The sequence below is a fragment of the Acomys minous genome (assembly GCF_964271855.1).
Source record: "Acomys minous genome assembly, chromosome: 15".
Lineage (NCBI taxonomy): Eukaryota > Metazoa > Chordata > Mammalia > Rodentia > Muridae > Acomys > Acomys minous.
This window is the reverse complement of record NC_140497.1, coordinates 82,479,678-82,486,282: the sequence shown is the minus strand read 5'-3', so window position 1 is coordinate 82,486,282 and position 6,605 is coordinate 82,479,678. Positions and strand designations below refer to the sequence as shown.

Genomic DNA, 6,605 nt, shown 5'->3' with positions numbered 1-6,605 from the left:
GTCTCTCACTCTCACCTGGGCGTCTGCAGTCATCAATTCTATGGCAAAAGAAGCTTCCTTGTATAGTCAGAGGCAGCAAGGATCATGGACATCCACATGGATTCAGGTGCAGCACAGACTACGGGCAACAACATGATGTCTAGAAGCAACAAAGTCCATGGGCATCAACATGGCCTTAGGCAACAGCACTGACCGTGCACATCAACATGGTCTTGAGTGGTAATGCAGACTATGGACACCAATGTGGCCCCTGAGTGCAGCAGGGTCATGGACAATAACACGGCCCACAGCAGCAGCGCAGGTCATGGGCATCCTCACATCCTCTGGTCCTAAAATGTACCACAGACATCAACACAACCTGCAGTGGCAACATAAGCCACAGACATCTACCTGTTGGGGGGCCATGCAGGGGAGAAGCAAAACAACTCTAGAACTCATGCTAACCCTCATCGGTTAGCATACCCACGATGGGTATCTCAGAGAGGCATGACCTAGGACTACGAGTCCTGAAGACACTGTGCTGATATGGAGCACAGCTCTGCATGTTGCCCTTGTGGTCACCACATCTGTCATAATATTTGAGTTGTATGAGTACTCAAGGCGCCTCCTAGCTCCTCCCTGGGCAGTATCACTGGCACTCACAACAATAATGCTTGATCTCTTTCAGGCATTGCTGCTGGAGCAGATTAATGATTCAGACACCACGCTGGAAAAGAACCTCAGATGTACACTGCTGGCAATGACCTCTACCCTTAGGAAGAATTGGGAAAACTACATTGTTTACCAAGGTTAGGTAAAGATATTTTTGCTAGTGGCTCTTGTATAGACAATTTTAAGGAAAAAGAGATTGTTTAGCAAATTTAGGTATAGATGATTCAGCTACTGAATCTCATGCAGAAAATCTTGGGGACAATCTGAAGTTAGAAAAAGTACACTCTTAATAGCAAAGCTAGGGACTTTTGGAGGTTGGCCTGCAAGAACAATGGCTCATAGCAGCACTGGCTGATGTGACTATTTCAAGCTGGGCTGGTGACAGAGATGATGATTAATTTCCTTACCCTGTTTCTCACCCTCAGCTTCCTGATATGATTTTACAACAAGTATTAATGAGTAGATGCACACCTTGATGATTTAAAGTAGCAATGGCTGACTGCCTTTATATGTAAAATTTTAGGTTTGTGATTCTTTTAAGATTTCTACAAGATTGCTTTTGATGGTAATTGATTTTTCTTTGGATGCACAAATAGTAGCCTGCACATAAAGAAAAGCTGGCTGAGAGGTTCTTAATATAAAACAAATTACTTAGTTACAAATGTATATGGGTTCTTGGGAATAACTTGTTCATATTTGTTTCTCACCCATAATATATAAACATTTGGACTTGTGAACGTATTAGGGAACATGTTTTTCTTATGTATACACATTTTAATTGTTCATTTACATAAAAATAGACCATAACTTCATTGTGATTTTTGTATTGCTTGAAAGATTTTCCTGGGGGTTATAAAGTGAGGGAGAAAAAATAAAGTTAGAAGAATAAAAATCAAAAGGAGAATTATCCAGGATTGAACTATTCAGGATCCTCTAGAGGAACAGAACAGATAAGATAAATTTATAGAATATTATAGATAGGTAGATAGATAGATAGATAGATAAATAGATAGATAGATAGATAGATAGACAGATGCTCACAGAACATGGTCCAGCTAGTGTAACAATGGTGTCAAAGTAAAATGATCCAGCAGTTGTTCAGTCACGAGCTGGATGTCTCACCTGGTCTTCAGTACACATAGGGATCCTGAAGAAGCAGGCTCTACTGCCAGTGAAGGAATGGACTTGCCAGTGAGGGTGGGGCAAGCAGACAGAGAGCAACAGCTTCCTTCTACCGTGTCCTTTATATAGGCTGCCACCAGAAGGTGTGGTCCACATTAAAGGTGGCTCTTTCAACTCCATAAGATCTGGATTAAAGGTGAGTCTTCCCATTTCAAACGACTTAATTAAGAAACAGCCCTCACTGGTGTATCCAGCTGCCTGGGCTTTAGTTTACTGCAGATGTAGTCAAGTTGATGAACAAGAATGACCATCCCAAGGCCCACCCCTCCCTGCTGATCCACTGAGAGTTAATAGCTATTAGGAGAGGGAGAGACAAGTTTTTCAGTGGTATAGCTACAGGTAAGGTGCTTCTCCATGATCTTATAAATTACCTCTTATACAGCTCCTATAAGTAACCCCATTTAAATTAACTGAAATGTACATACTTTATGTGTTGCCAACGTACCAAGGCACCTCATATGTGTGTGGTGTTTAGGGGTTTGCATGGTGCATGTGCATGTGTGTGCATGCATGTGTTTGAGTATTGGGATGCAAGTGTGAGGGTGCATGCGGAGGCCAGAGGACAACCCCAGGGATTGGCCGTTACCTACTGTGTTTGAGACCAATCGGCAGTGCTGCTCACTGCTGTGTGCAGCAGCCTAGCTGGCTCTACTCCCAGACCCCAAGCTCCCAGGCTTCTTGCATCACTACCTCCCACCTTGCAGAAGGAACACTTGGATTACAGTTGCTCACTACTGTGCCTGCCTTTACTTGAGTTCTGTGGATTCACACTCAGGGCCCCACTCTAGTGTTAAACACCTTGCCAACTAAGCCATGGCCCCATTGCTAATATTCCTATTTCAAAGGGTAGAATGGGGGCATGGCCAGGAAATAGCAGACCTAAGGGAAACCTAAAAACAGCCTTGCAAGCAGCAAGTCCTGCAGCTCTCTGTGCCCCCAGGGCACACCCACCTCTGAAGTCCCTGGACAGCTGGCCCCTCCAGCTCTGAAACTCAGAGCATACACAGGCCCTCTCTTGGACCAGTCCATTCTATGCCTGCATCCTCCAAGAGGCATCATCAATATCTTTGGGCCACCACCAGAATGTAGGCTTCACACTATGGCCTCTCAGGGCTTCTGAGAAGGAACTCTGACCCTAGCAATCCTTGCCTGGGTTAGTTGCTCTCTCACATCATGGTGCAAGATTCATAACCCCTCAGTCTTCCTTATTTCCTGCCTATAGAACCAGTAATTCAAGGACACTACTGTATCAGGTCCGGCTACCAGCCTGGGATGTAGGCCGGCCTCTCAGAGCACAGTTGCATTGGCTTCTTAGAGCACAGTTGCATTGTTTTTCCTTTGCTGGCCCCAGGGAACATTTTCCTGGTCACTTCCCTATGATCAGGAAACAGCTCTACTAGCATTTCACTCTCTGCTCTCTGCTTTCACATTATTTGAATCCTACCCAGGTACAACACACTCCTGCCCTCTGGGCTCTTTCCTGTTGCTCCTGTGAACACTGCAGGTCTCCCTCTGAGGATGTTAGTCTCTTGGCAGCTGTTTCCTCAGCTATGTGCAACCTTGGACTTCCTCCTTTCCCTGACAACTACACACATTTTTTAAAATACCGTTTTCTTCTGCTTCACTCTGTCTCACTCTGGACCTGGATAAAAGCAGTGACCACGATTCATCCTGAGTGCTGTCAAGTCTTGAGATTTCCTCTGTTAAACAAGATAGTCTAGTCCTTTATATTTTTACATGGTTTTGACTGTTTTATTTTATGATCTAAGTGTTTGAAGGGGAAAGCAAGGAAGTAAGTATGAACTTTCACATGACTGTACTACAGTGAGAAAGAGACAGCATTAGCTGAAGGGAAGCACAGTGGTTAGACTCCACAGCCCTGAATATACTGAGATAGATCTCTGCTGTGACAATTGGTTCTCCAATACACCCTGTGGAGGAAAGTGAGACATGGGGATCAATGGTTACATCTGTGTCACACACATACTCAACTCTTGAGGAGAGGGAGGGGAACCATGGCACTAAAGGAGTTTCACTCCAGGGCCAAGGTCTAGTGTGAAACACAGTCTGCAGATGCAGCCAGAAACGCTACAGACTGATGGAGCCATGTCTACATGGCAGTTTGGTCCACTCCAATCCCACAGGAGAGCACAGCATGCTGCAGGTCAGGGCTGCATCACATGTGTTGTACGGGTCACGGGTCCCTTGTCTGGAGGCCTGACAAGGAAGCAGTCATGGGTGGGATCTCACAATCTGCAGAAATTCCCTGAAAATGATGATGTAGGGAAAGCCCCCAACAGAACCTACAGTTCTCAGAATGACACTTGGGCCTTAGAGAGACTTATTCCATATATCACCAGAAGCAAAGTTCCAACATACCAAGCTCGAATGCCCTGTGGATCCTTCACAACCTGCTTTACACATTTTATGGTCTCAGTGATGTCATCCTGCAGCAGAGCTGAAAGACAAAGATGAGGAATGACAAGGACAGTTATAGAGCTATTTTCAGTTCACATCCAGCCAGCTTTCTTCTGTGACACTGAGTAGTGAATTAAAAAAAAATTTCGCAAGTGTCCATGCATGTGTGATTATTGGAGACAGCCATTGATTCTGTCTATGTGACATTGTGTCACTCCGTTTCTCATCCATAAAGTCCCTGGAGGCCTGGGTGTCCTTGAGCGGTAGGGGTGTTTTCCGCATGTGCATGTGTTTGTGTTTCTAGGATCGCAGCACTGATGCACAGCAAAGAAGCACTGCAGGAGGGAGGAGTCGCTGAGGGAGTGGGGCTGTCAGCTGTGGTGAGGGAAGGCCCTCTTCATCCTCACACGGGAACACAGAGCAAGCAGAGAACTCTCACCTGGGCCTCTACCACTGAAAATTCATCCTACAGAAAAACCAGGGGCTGGAGACATAGCTCGGTGGCTAAGGGCACTGGATGCTCTTGCAGAGAGTTTGTTTCACAGCACCACATCCAGCCTTGGAGATCAGGCTGGCTTTGAACTCACAGATATCCACTTGTCTCTACCTCCCAGAGTGCTGGAATGACAGGCTTGTGGCACCCTGCCTGGCTAGGTCTTTACTTTTTAATTATAACTTTAACATGTGTGTCTATATGTGTGCTGGTATTTACACCACTGAACCTCACATGTATGTATGTGTATGTAGAAGTCTGAGGTCTGCCCCAGGCGCTGTTCTACAAGAACACTCCACATTTTTTTGAGGCAGAGACTTCCACTGAGAACTAGCATGCAGACCAGGCTGTGCTGGGTGGCCAGTGAGCTTCATGGTCTGCCTGTCATAGACTCCTCAATGCTGTGGTTACAAATAACTGACACCGATGTCAGCTTTATGTGGCTGCTGAGGGTCAAACCTTGGCTTAGGTGACTCTTCTGTCTGAGCTATCTTCCCAGCCTCTGTCTATTTTATTTATTCATTCATCGATTTTTGTCAGCAGCACCAAGTGTCCTCTGATTTGTAGGCAGAGCATTCTATCACCACACTGCCCCCTATCTTAATGTCTTGGTGTCATTTTGATGTACTTCAGAATGATTTTTTAACAGTAAAACAGTCTCCCCTGGTTCCTGATGGTTCCTTCACTGTTATGTCCCTACACAGAACCTTTGCTGTTAACATGAGAGTAGATGGGTTGCTTGCTGTCACTGTGAACCTGTCTTGTCTTACCGCTGCAGGGAATCCCACAGCCGTTCATTGATTTGGGAGTTTTGCCATCATCACACCAGTATCGGCTATTGATCTGAAATATCCCATAGTCTGTGCTTTGATCTCCAGGGTTGGACTTTGTGGCTTGTGTGTTATAGCCGCTCCTATGCTGAGCTAAACATAACCCTAAAAAGAAAAAGAGTATTCATCAATAAGCAGAAACAGCAAATGATCTATATTTGATACCACAATCTGTTCTTTGAGCTGTCTTTTAGAAGGGATTTACTTTTTGAGCACAATCATATGGTTAAATTGTACACTAAGCTACCACGAGTTCAGCCTGGGTCTGGCTGTGTTGCTCAGGGTGGTCTTCCACGTGATCCTCCTGCCTCTGCCTTTCAAGCAGGTGCAGCTAATGTAACCAGTCAGCAAGCAGTTTTCAAGTGCTCCAAAGAGAATCATTTTGAGGACAAACCATTATGTACAAGAGTAAACAACAATAGAAACTCAAAAGTTTAAAGTCCTGCACTAAGTACTTCCTTTTTCTTTGTGGAGAGGAGGGCCACCTTCTCTCCCAGCATAGCATGTGCCTCTCTCCTCAACAGTATCCTCTGAGGAGGATTCTTCTGGAAAAGACAAATACCTGTCACCCAGGATTGCCAGATATGTTCATGGCTCCCAAAGGACCATATATTGTGAATTCTGTTCACACCAACTTGTGCAAAAACAGCATTCAGTCCTTTGCTGTTATGAATTGGCAGGTCATCAGATCAATGCCCTTTGCTGTTATGAATTGGCAGGTCATCAGATCAATGCCCTATGCTGTTATGAATTGGCAGGTCATCAGATCAATGCCCTATGCTGTTATGAATTGGCAGGTCATGAGATCAATGCCCTATGCTGTTATGAATTGGCAGAGTCATCAGATCAATGCCTCCACTGTTGTTGGTAGAGACTTGGATAAAATCCCAGAGTTGGAAATGGTTAGACTATCACTTGGCCAGAGATAAATTTGAAAATTTGTGTCAGGAAAACCACCTGTTTGCTCCAACAGCAACCGGGACCTTTGGCATCACCCAATGAACACAACCCCCAAAGACACACGCCCTCTG

The 6,605-nt window shown here is 45.1% G+C and overlaps 1 long non-coding RNA gene across 1 annotated transcript; it reads right to left on the bottom strand.

The window, feature by feature from the left end:
- Positions 1-3,620: 3,620 nt before the first annotated feature.
- On the bottom strand, positions 3,621-5,639 carry LOC311584286. The gene is made up of 3 exons (XR_014774816.1): positions 5,515-5,639; positions 4,213-4,291; positions 3,621-3,764 (listed from the first exon to the last, which is right to left on the bottom strand). It is a non-coding gene; the product is annotated as an uncharacterized lncRNA (long non-coding RNA).
- Positions 5,640-6,605: the final 966 nt, after the last annotated feature.